This window comes from Urocampus carinirostris, chromosome 14, assembly GCF_059441175.1.
Source record: "Urocampus carinirostris isolate Australia breed hairy pipefish chromosome 14, RoL_Ucar_1.0, whole genome shotgun sequence".
NCBI classification, from domain to species: Eukaryota; Metazoa; Chordata; class Actinopteri; order Syngnathiformes; family Syngnathidae; genus Urocampus; species Urocampus carinirostris.
This window is the reverse complement of record NC_142362.1, coordinates 22,948,527-22,963,970: the sequence shown is the minus strand read 5'-3', so window position 1 is coordinate 22,963,970 and position 15,444 is coordinate 22,948,527.

Sequence of the window (15,444 nt, the reverse complement as noted above, 5' to 3'; positions counted from 1 at the left end):
ATATTAAAAGCGAAAGCGAACGTCATAACAGTTCTTCACGAGGGGTGGGGGCAATCTACACGATCTACACCCGTATGCCGCTCAGCATCGCACACTAGCATACCGGCGTTCGAACTCCGATTTTTTGAACGAAAAGCGAAGCAAGAATTTCTCGAAATTTTTGGTCGAGAACCAATTTGTTCGAACTGAGAGGCGTTCGAAAACCGAGGTTCCACTGTATATGGTTTATTTAGGAAAGAACCGTAAGGTAATTGCTGTTTTCCATAAGAGCCACATGATGGCGTAAGAGTAGTATGTAAAGTGAAGTGGATCAAAGTTATGCAATTAAACTGCAAAATTATTTTTAAAATTATAATTTAACAATGATTGTGAGTGTTAAAAGTTACTTATAAAAAAAACGTTTATAAGGTTCTTTTACCTTTCAAACAAATTACCTTTCAAACAAAGGACGTTATCATTCATGATCTGCTTTCAAGAGTACCAGAGTAGAGCACCATCTTGTGATGAGAGTTGACTTGTAAAATTTCATTAACTCATTCAATGCCAGATGTTTTTCTAAAATCGGGAGAGCCTGTGTGTCACGAACCAGAACAGGAAACAGGAAGCAGAACCCAATCGCGTAACGTTACTCACAGTTTATTGGGGAGAAGAGGAATGAGCGCACACTCGATCCGGGGATCGTTGGTCGCGGAAGTAGAATGATCGGAACGAAGAAGTGGTCAAAATCAAACAGATCGGGGCGAGAACAAAACAGAAGCAAAACACAGGCAAAAACGGGGATTCACAGGGCTTGACGTATCACAACAGAGTTTAGCTGGAGCTTAGCAGACGCTCCGACAACAGGCGACTCACAAGACAGCGTTTAAGTAGTCAGGCAGCAATCTGTCAACGCGTTTCAGCTGGTGTCCATGGGCGGGGCCAATTGGGCACCGTGGCAACCGTGACTCTGTGCTGGACATTTTTTTCCATTTGGATTCATTTTTTAAAGTCTACAGAAAATTTCGTTTTGGAGCTATATAGGCATAACACTATCAAAAGAAAGCTTGAAGAAAAAATTACAGTTTAAACCTCTGCAATTCTTTATCAAACAACAGTTAAACAAGTTTCTTGAAAAGAAAAAAGCAAGGGAAAAACTTCTGAGAAAAACAGCTTTTTTGGTGAAAGGATGCATTTAAGCATCCTTACAATAACATTTTATTGCAAGAATACAGAACTTGTGCATGAACTTTGCAATAATTTTTTAATCGCCTGATCCTACGATCTTAATCACATTGGCGATTGCGTCCCCTCAGACAACCGCCTTCCCTCGGATAACCGCCTTCCTGTGGATTTGCACGAAACGTCATCCCTCTCTGACCAGACGATGATGCTCGGACTTGGTCTAATTTTTTAAGGAAAAAGCTCTGTTGAAGATGGAAATGTCGGTATATGTCTGTATCTCGTGATTATCTCCATAGTGTTTCACTATATCTACTCGCCATTAGAGGCTGCCTACTCACACTCATTCACCGCATACAGAAAGTGGGCTTCCTCGATGTGTGGACAAAATCTTATCTGGTGATTTTTTTTTAACTGACACATTTCAGAGGCTTAATACTTACTGATGAGCAGCGCCAAACATTTTATAATACAATGATAATAACATATTTTAATATTTTGGAATTAGGAAAGGTATTTGTAGGTTACGGCATTGAACGAGCTAATAACGCGTTACAGTACTCGTTACCAAGAAAAGTGATTCCAGGAAGGCGTTCCTTTATAACGCGTTCCTCCTGACACTGGCCAGGAGAGGCTTAAAACCTGCGTCTGGAGATGGCAGCCGAGGAGATCCCAGGGAGCCCATACTTGGCACCGTGAAATAGGATTTGGGTAGGACCGAAGCAATGAAGCGAGAGGAGGAAAATGGAGGAGCCGCTGCCAAGTCCTCTCTCTACAGATTTAGTGCTCTCCCCCCTATCTCCCCCCTAGCCTCCACCCCCATCCCGTCACCCATTGCAGACACATACTTGGAGGAAGGCGAGAAGATGTTCGCCTAAGAAGAAATGTTTAGACAACGGTGTTGTCACAGAGCTGACCTGAACACGTGTAACCGACTCGTACAACTTCCTAATCCGGCAAGCACTTTACCAGGTGCTCCCTACGTGTGTGTGTCTGATTGTTTGTGTTCGAAAAAAAAAAACCAAAACGTTTGTAACAGGGGTGTCTAAACTTTTAAGAAAGTGGGCCAGATTTGGTGAGCTGAAAATGTCTGATGGCCAGCTGTTCAGTCTGGCATTTTTAATAAATTCACCCTTTGTGAAAGGCTTCGAGTTCCTGGAGATCAGCGTCACGACCACATAGCTCGCTTTTGTAGCATTTTCATTGGACTCGCAGGGTCTTGTAATGATGCACCAAAGTGAAATCTCCAAAAGCCTTGCAGTTTTGAACAAAGTACAACCATTTCTTGATAGGGACACTCCCTGTACTTTGTACTGTACCTTGGTCCTTACATACCATATTACATATTGTGGAAAATTCTGCGGAAACACTGATCAAAGTACAATAGAATCGTTAGTTAAAGTACAAAAACGAGCACTGCGGATTATTCACATGGCATGTGAGTTGTTTCTGTACTTGAAATTGTTCGAATTTCAGGACCTAGTCCAATTTAATACAGCTATGATGTCATTTAAAGCTTTTACCAAAATGTTGCCAAGAAATATATAAAACTTGTTTGATATTCAAGAAAGGGCTCATAATTTGAGAAAATATGGAGAATTTAAAATCTCTAGAATTCGAATCACAGGTAAAGGTTTTTGTGTCATGATTACCGATGTGAATCACCTGTGCCCGCTCATTTGGCGCCAACCGCTGCAAGCTCTGATTGGCTCCCTGTCCCTAGTTAAACCCATTCCTGTCATTCCGTCTGCGAACCTCAGTGTATACTGGGCAAGCCTTTTTCAACCCTGACTCCCACCTGTCCCGTTTTTGCTCCCGTTTGTCTCCGGCAACAACCAGTTTTGATCCTGACAACGTCTGCTCTCCCGTCCCGGCTTACGACCCATTTTTGTTCCCAACTACGTCTACTCTCCCGTTCTGGCTTACGACTCGTTTCCTACCCCGACGACGCCTTGCTCTCCCAGTCCCGGCTGCCGACCAGTTTTTCCGTCCCTGACACCGCCATCGCTCGCTACAGAAGATCCACTTCCGTGTTCGGATCACAATCCGAATACGAGAGCGACTTGCTTCCCCTTGTCCAGCGAACACCAGATCGTGGGCGCAGCTCTTCCTCTTTCCTCCAATAAAACTTATGGTAAACGTCACGCAATTGGGTTCTGTTTCCGTTCTGTTCCTGACATTTTGTGTGTCTTTACTTGGTGTGGAACTGTCTGTGTTTACATCTGAAACAATGCAAGAATATTCACTGCTTTAAATTACTTTACAAACAGTATGGTCACAGTACTCACTGCAGGGGTGTGTTCTGTAATGTACTGTATGTCTGTTCCCTTAACATTGTGGGTATTTCGTCCTTACCATTATCGGTACTTATTGGAGCTGAACCCAATCGAAAATCTTTGGAGGGAGCTCAAACTCTGTGTTTCTCAGCGACAGACCAGAAACCTGACTGATCTAGAGAAGATCTGTGTGGAGGAGTGGGCCAAAATCCCTCCTGCAGTGTGTACAAACCTGCTGAAAGACTACAGGAAACGTTTGACCTCTGTAATAGCAAACAAAGGCTACTGCACCAAATATTAACATTTATTTTCTCAGGTGTTCATATGCTTATTTGCAGCTATATCACACAAATAATTCGCCATCAATTATGCATTGTGATTTCTGGAATTTTCTTTTTAATTTATCTCTTTCACAGTGGACATGCACCTACGATGAAAATTTCAGACCCCTCCTAGATTTCTAAGTGGGAGAAATAGCAAAGTAGCAGGGTGTTCAAATACTTAATTTCTTTATTGTATATACATTTATATATATATATATATATATATATATATATATATATATATATATATATATATATATATATATATATATATATATATATATATATATATATATATATCATATTTACATGTGTACACAAAGAATATAACTGCCTGGAAAGAATAAATAAATTAATAAATTGATAAAATGAATGAATGAAAAAGCGCTGCTGTGCCGTTAAAACAGCTTCCGGCTGCTTCTCCTTTTCACACAGCGCTCGTTTACAGTTAGCTTTTTGTAGTCAGCATGTTTTGTCTGGATGTGCCTCTTGATATGATATTTCTTGAAAACACTACAGTCTTTTGGCAAATTCGGCAGCTAGTATTTTGGTGAAAAAAAAATACTCCAATTTCCACTTGTCCTGAAAGTGGCGGCCCTCACAGTCAACTTTCTTTTTAAAAAAAAATTACATTCACCATGTCAGAAGAGGGGTGGGCTAAAATTCTCAGAAAGCCAAGGGTAAGGTGGCCAAGGGCTACTGCCATCATCTGGTGAAATGGTAAATTATCTTTTTTTTTGTACAAATGTATCCAACATTACTGGCGGGCCAGATATCATTAATTGTATTATTTTATAGATGTGATCATGTGCCCGTGGGCCGGACATTGGACATCCTGCACTAAAGGGTTCGATGGGGAAAACTTTTTTTTTAAGTCTTTACTGAAAATAAGTTACCTTTCAATCCCTTATAGGGATAGTGTGTATTATTTGACCACTAGATGTCCCTATATGGTCTAAGTCAAGGGTTGTCAACCGAACATGTTGAAAGCCATATTCAACAAAGAAATAACAAAATATTGTTTACATTTTTATACGAGCTCTTCTAAACATGAGAATTTTGGTAAAGTTTTTTGCTTGCTATACATAGGAAAATCCAGTTCACAAGCAGTCCCAGAGGCCACCACAAGAGACTGCTCCAGACTGCTCACTGCTTGTGACTGCTTACCGCCAGCCTCAGCTCGTCCAGTTTGCGCATGCAACCTACTACAGGTAAATAGAATTAAGAAACGTTTTTTTGTACACAGTACATTCATTCAAGTGTCCCTACGGACCTAGTGGTTAAGAAATCCAAGCAACCAAGTAACCGACCAACCAAACAACTAACACAACCACTGAACCCCTAATGCCCACAATAAGCAGGTAGGCCTTGGATGGCTGACTTTCACTGTTTGAGTGTGTAAGTGTAAAGCACATTGTAAACCGATGTGGGAGGTCTTCAGTGATTCAGTCATATAAATGCAGTCCGTTTACCATTTACTTCCCTGTGGTCGCTGTCCTTTTTTTGGTGGTTTAGCTCAGTGTCATATTGATGTCATTACAAAGCTACCACAGAAAAAAGGTACCAAGCTTCAAATATATTGTAAGTTAAGGCAGATCATATTATTTTGAAATATTGAAAGAGTCAAATAAGATTAAATAAAAACAAAAATTGGAAAATACTCACCACTTTCAAAGGCGCGGATTGCTATAAGCGTTGTGCGTGCGTATGCGTGTCGGGAATTGGAAGGACGTCTCAAGTTGTAGGAAGGAATTTCAGAACACTAGATAAGACCCGAAATGGGCAAATCTGTCACGGTTGCCATGGCGCCCAATTGGCCCCGCCCGTGTGGTGGCAGCTGCAGCTCGTTGACGGATTGGCTTTCTGTCTATTTCAGCTCAGTGCTCTCACTTCTTCTTTGTCGGTCCGTCAATGAACCTCTGCCCCGCAAGACGTGGGTTTTGACTCCGTCTTGTTTCTTGTTGGTATTTCCTGTCCAGTACTGTTCCCGTTTATTTTGTCCTGTTTAATATCAGTTTCCAGTTTGTTCCTGTCTAGTTTTTCCTGTTTAATTTCGATATACTGTTTTGATATCAATCCTGTCTGTCCCGTTGTTTAATACCTGTTTCCAGCTTCGTTCCCGTCTAGTTTGTCCTGTTTAATTTTGACATCCTGTTTTGATATGAATCCTGTCTGTCCCGTCCTGTCCGGTATAGACCCCATCACTCCTATATCTGCTTGGGCAATTGGTATCGATCTCGTCGGCCTCTGGTTTCCTATCATTCCCCGCCAGACTGCTGCCTAACGTGCATGACTCTCCATTTCCCATAAAATAAAAGGCTTGCGTGAGAAACACTATGCATTTGGGTCCTGATCCTCTTACAGTTCTTGACAAAATCGGTATCGGTCATTATTTTATTGATTTATTTTTTTCATATAAAAAGAGTTACAAGGCGTACATTGATAAAAAATATATATATATAAGTTGACAGGTATGTGATCTCCATGACTCTTCCTTGCAAATGAATCCCCAACCCCCAGCACCTCCTTCCTCTGAAGCACATGCACAAATTCGTTACAGCTCTCATAACTATCTCTCATTTTATTTCAGTAGTATCATCTTATTTATCTTAGAACTGTATTTTTTATGTTTATTTACTATCTTAAAGTGTTTTTAGTGGTTAGGAAGATATGGTTTTTAGGTGAGGCCGTTTGAGAAGTAAATCATACATGCTCTCGAATATAACAGCATACTATACTCTCTCACATATTACTATACTCTCACACATACGCTGCTTTGTTTTCACAGACACACTACTATAGAATCTCACACTCACTGTTATACTCCGACACACACACTACTACAACCTCTCATACGCACTATTATAATCCCTCACGAACAGTACGATTCTTTCACACAAACCATTAGAATTTCTATTAGAATCATTTTTTTTTTACAGCCAGTGACATGATCACCTCACCTCTCAGTGTTGTTTTACTTTGGCTACTTTTGGTAACCATGGCAACACACAATGATTACTGTGTGTATGATATACAGTTCAACAAAACATTAGAGGTGCTCCTAGTAGAGTAGTATTTGTGAGCAAGTATGATTTCATTCTCAAACGACCTCTCATTGTTCCATAGCTATTAAAGGGAGTTTACTTGTATGCTTTTGGGATATAGGGAAAGGACCAATTATTTTTTATTTATTTCATATTAGGGAAATTGTGCTTGTTACAATTTGAGCTACGAACCTGATCCTGGAACGGATTAGGCTCGTAAGAGGAGGCACGGCTAAATGGGGGTGCTCGGGGCCAAGAATGGTAAGCAATGGGAAATCAAGAGGCGGGGCGACTCGTAAGGCTGTCAAATAAGGTGATTGATTTTACGGCTCTTGTTATCGAGGCCGGCAGCCCGGAGCGCCCCTCCACAGCAACACACAGAGACCCCCCACCTAAAAAAAAAAACAGACACACACACACACACACACACACACACACACATTCTCACCAACGCTCTCGATTATCCATAGTACAGTCTCATGATTTATGTTTGCATTTTACTTTCATTTTCTTTAAAAAAACACATTTGCTTTTACTTTATAGAGCAACTCTTAAAATAAGAAGCTTGGTCTGTTTGCTTCAATCTGTTTATTTGGTATATTCTCATCTTGGGTTTCCTGTAAACAAGTTAATAAACAATGACAGTGGTTCCCATTCTAATTTTACCCCAAAAACAAATTAATTATACTGTATTATAGAGGATTATTAAGAGGCAAGGTTGAAGTTTGTTAATGGAGTTGGAGCACCCATTTCCAGCGTACAGTAATCCCTTAGTTATCATAGTTTATAGACCCCCTGCGAAACGCGAAAAGGCACGAAATAACGTCACCCTTTCACATAAGCTCCCAAAGGTCTAACTTACATCAAGATCTCGTCCTTACTGACTGGAAGTATACGACTGTAACAAAATAAAAACTATAGAACTACAAATATAAACACAGAACAGAGAATTGCAGTTAAAGGAATTGCCTATATTGTCATTATACAAAAGTGCAACAAAACGAGAGGGCTTCTCCTTTCAGTGTTAGTAAGCGATTGAGAAAGAGGCTGGCCAGCGGCTTGCTAGCGTCAGGTACTCTCGGAATTAGATAGATCTTTGTGATAATTAAAATACAACCATCCTGAATATAGATGTTTCCCTTGTGTTGTAGCTCCTGTCATCCGTTTTCTATCAAATGCATCTGGCGTTGGTGAGATGCAGGCTAGCTGGTGAGAGTTGTTGCTTAGCAATACCACTTAGCCGGCAGCACAACTATTCCTTTCTTCTGTGGCGCCGTCTCATTCCCTCTGCGGACCTGATAACAATCCACGAAGCACCTGCCAGTGTTTACCATTTCTTTGCGCTCTTTGGACATTCCTCAGAGTCTGATTTAATTGACTAATTAATTTTCAATGTAACGAGCCACAGTTTGTTTCGGGTGGACCCTTTGACTTGTGCGGCTGCCCTGCTCTTTGAGCAACACCGTACATCAACCTATCACAGTCGTGCAAATCGGTCATGCCCGCCCAACACACACACACATACAACCTGCCTCCCTGATAGCATTTGCTGTCTGCTTTCGACTGCATGAGTTCATATCAATGACCACGAAGACAATTCATTTCAATTCAAAATATGTGAAACAGTGAAGCAGCCATAACTGATTTGCGAAGTAGCAAGAAATAACAGTACTCAGAAATGTATGGCAGACTGAAGTAAAGGTGACCCAGGTACGGCCCACGGGCTGTAAGTTGGACATGCTTGCTATAGATGATATTCATGACCTGTGCTAGTCAACAAGCTGTTGGTGACACACTCTAATTTCCCCAGTTAACCACCAAGACGGCCTTCACACGTGAGGTGATCGAAAAAAGGCAAAATGGGAAAAAAAGCAACAAAACTTGACAAATCGTGGCAAATCGCGAGAAATTGTGGCAAAATCCAGCAAGACATGGTCAGTCACGTCACCTGACCTGTTGAACGCTCTGAGCGATGTGTCGTGGTTTTTGCTCTAGTGTTAAAGTCGCCAGCCCGGTGGGAGGATGACAGATATTTCAAGGCTAATTAAACGAGGCCTTTTTATTGTTCTCCCCACCACTTTGCGCTTAGGTCCTCCCCTCTGCCCCCACCAACCGTTTCTTTAGGCTCTCCATCTTCCTCTCCTCAATTTTCTTCAATAGACCGCCGCAATTTTGCCATTGCTCATATTATTAGCGCCGAAGCCTCAGCGCCGGTTTCTCGGCGGGTAATTGCAAGCTGCAGGTGTGAGAGGGCGCATTAGCATAAAACCCAGGCTCGCCCGACGCTGCGTTTGGGTCCTAATGGCGCAGTGGAAAATACATCCATCAGGCTAATGCCAACGAGATGGATGTGCGCCGCAGTTAACGTTGCCGAGACGCGTCGTTAGGAGCGCACGATATCCTGCCGCGGGAGTGATTTCCACTCGTTCCTTCGGTAAGAGTGCATGCACCTCAAACACGCAAAATGGGGGGAAGTCATGGAAAATTGGCAGAAAATGGAGTCAAAGAAGTGAATGTCAAACTCAAGCCGAATTTAAATAAAATTCTGGATTTATTTTTATATTTATTTGGAAATATCTCTAAATCTATTGAAAATGTTGCACCAACCCATTGAACATATACAGCATTACCTCGGTTATCCCCCGTGAAACGTGAAAGTCTGTGAAGTTGTGACACCCCTTCTTAAAAGCCCCCAAGGGTCAAACTTTACTCGAGATGATTTCCTTACCGAATCCAAGAGAGAAAGAGAGAGAGAGACAGAGAGAAAGAGAGAGAGTAAGAAGGAGACAGCGAGAGTGAGAGAGAGAGAAAGAGAGAGTAAGAGAGAGAGAGAGAGAGAGAGAAAGAGAGAGGGAGCGAGAGAGAGAGAGAGAGAGAGAGAAAGAGCATGAGAGAGAGAGAGAGAGGGAGGGGGGGCGGTCGAGAGAGTCGAGAGAGAGAGAGAGAGAGAGAGAGAGGGAGAGAGAGAGACAGAAAGAGAGAGAGAGAGAGAGAGATAGAGATAGAGAAAGAGCATGAGAGAGAGAGAGCATTAGAGAGAGAGAGAAAGACTGAGATAGCGTGTGTGTGTGTGTTGAGATGTGGCTTGACAGTTACAAATGTCAAAGATCCATATTAAATTCAGTGCCATTGACTGATTTAGACGTCAAACCTCCATTTTCTATTTTGTTAACTTAGTAGTTAACTCGGCAATGAAAGGCACAATAAATTAGTAGTTACCGTAAATTCCGGACTTTAAGCCGCTACTTTTTTCCCAAACGTTCAACCCTGCGGCTTATTCAGTGATGCGGCCAATTTATGTGATTTTTCTAACAGCCGCCAGCGGCGCTCAAGTACAAAAGGTAAGATTTAGACCTGTGGAATATATGCGCCGAGGAAGACTGCAACTTCTTAGCTTGTGCACAAATTAAATTAGCGTAGAAATGTCCTCACCATGCAAATTGCAAAAAGAAAGGCACATGACGCAGCTTTCAAGCTAAATGCAATCGACCAGTCCGATAAAGAAGGAAACAGAGCTACTGCACGTAAACTTTACTTTGAGAGCGTGTTGCTAGCGTGTTTTTGAAAAAGGGAGCGTGGGACGACGTCTATATGACATAGTCTCTTTCCCATACTGGAAAAGACGACTTTGATGACATCAGTTATAAGGGGGAAGATGAGGACGGTTGGCCGGTGATTACTACAAGTACGGTATGTTTTTTCAACAGAGCCGTTTACTGTGTTGCGAGCGTGTTGCTAGTAGCGTTTTGCTACCTTTCACAGGCACGGTTTGGGATGAAAGTTATAATATTATTATTAAAGCTTTGAAAACTCTCTCGGTGTACTGGTGTAAATATGCATAACCATGTATAATATGTATTTGCAACTGTATATTTTTGTAATGTATTTATTTTAGAGACTTATTCTGATATGTTTTCCACGGGCGAATCAAAAAGAAGGGGCGAAAACAATGGGGGCTGATGGGAAGTGGAGTAAAGGTGAGACGTGTTTGTGGACGCAGCGGACAATAGTGGATATATATTTTCCCCACCCTTATCTTTGGAAATATACATTTTTTTTCCTTGGATTATTTTCAACGGGACCAGGACTCTGCAGGTCTGCATCAAACCTTAAGTACCGGTATCATTTTCCGTTCATTATGCCGGCTGTGGTTTCTGGACTGTGTACTTTATGTTCAAACCAACAATCAGGTTAGCACTGCTCGTTCTATGCGTTTATACTGTCATTGGCGTCGGTTTTAAGAGTATTGTTAATTATTAATTTTACAATTCTAACCATTTTAACATAGTTAGAAGTAAAGCAGCCGAGTCCTGCCATGGCCGGGCATTATACCGGCGGGCGGAGACGTAACTGCGTGAGATTCTTGCTCAAAGATGTTGTGGCAATTTCGGAGGGAATGTCAAGGACGGATTTTATTAACAAGTTTGTTGAAAAGATTCTGAAGTTTAAAAAGGAGGAGGTACATGCTGTCATAAAAATGACTTCTGGCAAAGGCTTTGATGTGAGTTTTGAAACGGCAGCTCTTTATCAAGAGTTTTGGAATCGCTTTGAGGGAGTGAGGTCCCAGTTTTCAGGATTTACAGTGGAGAAGCTGACTGATAATACTAACAAGATTGTCGTTGTTAGAATGTTTAGTGAAATGATCAGTGCTGATGACGTCTGTTATTGGTTGAGTAGATACTGCTCAGTAAAAGGCCAGGCTATGAAGGTGAGGTGTGAGAAAGGCTATTGGAATGGTGCCTGGAGGGTACCAGTCCAACTACGGCAAGATCCTCAGGGCTTTCAGGGAATGAAACAAATTCCGTCGACTATATTCCTGGGGGAAAACCGTGGCTTTATCCACTATCAAGGGCAACCGAAACTCTGTCGCAAATGTGGTGAGCATGGGCATCTGGCTGAGGTATGTGATCGAATTTTTTGTGGAAAGTGCAGAACAATTGGACATTCCTTTGAGGAATGTAGCAATAGCAGAAAATGCAATCTCTGTGGAGAAACGAATCACCTCTTTAGAAACTGCCCGAATTCGTTTGCTAACAAATTGAAAGCTAGGAAGGCAGTTAACAAAGACAACAAAGACAATGAAATGATGTCAGACAACATAGATAATGAAATGAATAAATGTCACAAAGACAATGAAGTGAATAAAGATAACAAAGACAATGAAATTAATAAAGTCATGGAAATACAAAATGAAAATGAACAAGAAATTAATGAAGTTATAGAAATACCCAATGAAGATGAACAGGAAATGAATAAAGTTATGGAAATACCCAATGAAATTGATCAAGAAATGCACAAAGAAATTGGACAAGACAAACAAATTGAAAAAAAAGATGTACCTACCAAAACCCCTGGAGCAGAGACCAGAGAATCAAAATTGAAACAGGAAGAACCTGGAAATTCTGATTCGATTTCTCATAAAATACCTGAATTTGGACATGACAAACGAATAGAAAAAGCAACTGCCACTCCGAAAACACATATTAATCAGGAAGGGCCTGGAAGAGAGTTCAAATTAGCAAATTTGTTTGCTACGCCATTGCCGGGATTTGGAGAAGTCAAACAAATCGAAAAGGCGAATGACTCTCCAAAAACCCATACGGGCACTGGAAAGAGGAGTAAAAGTAAGACAAAATTGGGAGTGGTGAAAAAACCAGAAACAAAGATAAGAGATTTAGAAGAAAGCCGATTGCCGGTGAATAAGCCCACAAGGGAACTGTATGAAGTTGAGACGGAGGAAGTCGGGGAGGGAAAAAATCTGACCCTTAGTGGGCAAGGAAGTAAGAGACCCTTTGATAGGTCCTCTGGCTCACCCCCTAACCCAGAAAAAAGGGGAAGACCTGGAACCACAGACAGAGAGTCAGAGGGTCCCAGAGTTTTCCCCGGTGAGTCTCAAAATGAGGTACTACTCTTAAGTGATGTGTCTGACACAGGTGACACTCTCGATGATCTCGATGATCACCAAAGAATGGACTCAGATCCCCCGGTTTTGTCTAACTAGTTTAAATACTTTAACAACAATTATGAACATTACATTCTCTACTATCAATGTGAGAAGTGTGAGATCAAAGGTTAAGGCTCACAGTGTTTTATCGTTCTTAAAAACTATCAGAACGGATGTGTTTTTACTACAGGAATGCTGCATCCCCTTTCTAAAAAATTATAAACAGTGGGAAGAGATTTGGCCATATCCGTCATTATGGAGTGGCTCGAATGAAAACCGTAACGATGGGGTAGCCATTTTAATAAACAACCCTCAACTCATCATAAAGGGGAGTACTGTGATAAGAGACGGACGCGCAATCTTAGCAAGACTTTCTTATATAGGGAATGATTTTAACCTCATTAACATATACGGCCATGCCGACAGACAACTCAGGTACGAACTTTTAGAGGACATCCAGTCGCATATGCTAGGCCATCAACCACTAATCGTGGGAGGAGATTTTAATTGCATCCTAAGTAGGAAGGATAGAAAGAGGAATGATGAGGAGTTTAAAGTAGATAAAACATCAACTTTATTACAAGACATGTGCCGGACATTTAAACTGGTGGACTGTTTCAAATCCATACATCCAGGAGAGGAGGGCTTCACCTGGTTCAGTAGTGACAATGCCAGAGCCTCTCGAATAGACTACATATTTACGAGGGGTTTAGCACAGAGTGATGCAAGATTAATTCCAGTTTTTTTTTCGGATCACTTGCTACTGTCCTGCTCTTTCTCATTTCCTTCAGGTATGACTGTTGGGAAGGGTTTGTGGAAGTTAAACTGCTCCCTGCTGGAGGATGAGGCTCTAGCCGCACAATACAGGGAGCTGTACAAAGACTGGCAGACCCTTCAAGACTCGTATGATTCACGAGCACAATGGTGGGAAATGACAAAGAAACGAACACAGACCTTTTTTAAAAATGCAGGGAAAAACAAGAAACTCAAAGAGATGAAACGCATGTCGGGACTACAAAGAAGACTCCAACGCTATTTCATCCTAACAGAAAAGGGGATGGACTTTAATGATGAAATCAAAGAGATCAAACAAGAACTAAACGCTTTGGCGGAAATAAAGAGCAAAGGCATCATAATAAGAAGCAGAGAAAGAGAAATAGAAGAAGGGGAAAAATGTACACGCTACTTTTTTAAAAAAATTATGGGCAAAAATGAGGGGATTTTTAAACTTCAAAACGAAAACGGGCAAATAACAAAGGAATGTAGTGAAATAACCAGATTGGTCGAAGACTACTACAAAAAATTATTTGAAAAGAAAGAAACATATGAGAATGAAATGGGGCATGTATTAGATCATATTTCAAGATCAGTGCGTCAAGACCCCTTTTTAACATCGGACTTTACCCAAGACCAACTGAATGATTGCATAAAGACTATGAAAAAAGGCAAATCACCCGGGGAGGACGGACTCAACCTCGAATTTTACCGGACTTTTTGGGATATTTTAGCACCAGATCTGTTAACTGTTTTTAACGAATTTTCCAGTCGAGACCATATGCCAGACAGTTTCAGAATCGGGATAGTTACTCTGTTGCACAAAAAAGGAGACAAAATTGACTTAAAAAACTGGCGACCCATAACGCTTTTAAACGTGGACTGTAAAATTTTCAGCAAGCTTCTAGCAACACGAATGTCTGTTGTCTTGGGAGACTTGGTTGATCCAGACCAAACCTGTGCCATTGTGGGAAGGAAGATCAGCGACAGTCTCATGCTGATCCGTGACACCATTTGTTATGCAAGAGACAGAAACATGCGACTAGCGGTCCTAAACCTAGACTTTGAAAAAGCCTTTGATCGAGTCTCGCACCAATACCTCTTCAGGGTATTGCAAAAATGTGGTTTTCCCCAAAAATACATCAATTGGGTAGGACTGCTATACCGAGACATCTACAGCAAATTCATGATTAACGGGAATTTATCGGAAGCAATCGAGATCAACTGCGGTGTACGTCAAGGTTGCCCTATGTCTCCCCTTCTCTATGTTCTTTGCATTGAACCTTTGGCACAAATGTTAAGAAAAGATAGATTTGTCGAAGGCATCAATATCCCAGGAAGTGGGGGACAAATTACCAAGTGTGTTTTGTACATGGATGATTTTAATATTTTGTGTACTGACCGCGCATCTGTTGAAAGAGCCCTTGACTTGACTGACCTGTTTGGGAGGGCGTCTGGGTCAAGGCTAAATAGAGAAAAATCACAAGTGAAGTTTTATGGAATGTGGAAAGAGACAGAAAAGGCAGGACTCCCGCTGACGTTGTTAAAGACAGACCAGAAAATCCTAGGGATAAAATTCAATGCGGATGGAGGAGGCGAGACCAACTGGGATGACGTGACAAGGAAAGTTAAGCAAAAACTTGTTTTTTGGTCACTAAGAAAACTGACAATAGAGGGGAAGGTCCTAATCATCAAAGCGATCATCCTCCCAATGCTTTTGTCAATCAGTTTAATTTTTATGCCTAAAAGAAACATGCTGTTACAAATGGACCGAGCCATCTTTCGCTTTGTCTGGGGCTCAAAGTGGGAAAGGATAAAAAGAGATACAATGAAAAAGAAAAAGGAAAAAGGGGGGAAAGGAGTGCCTGACCTCCAGCTTTTCCTGGGAAGCAAATATGTCTCTCTCCACTTCCAAAACGCTGTGG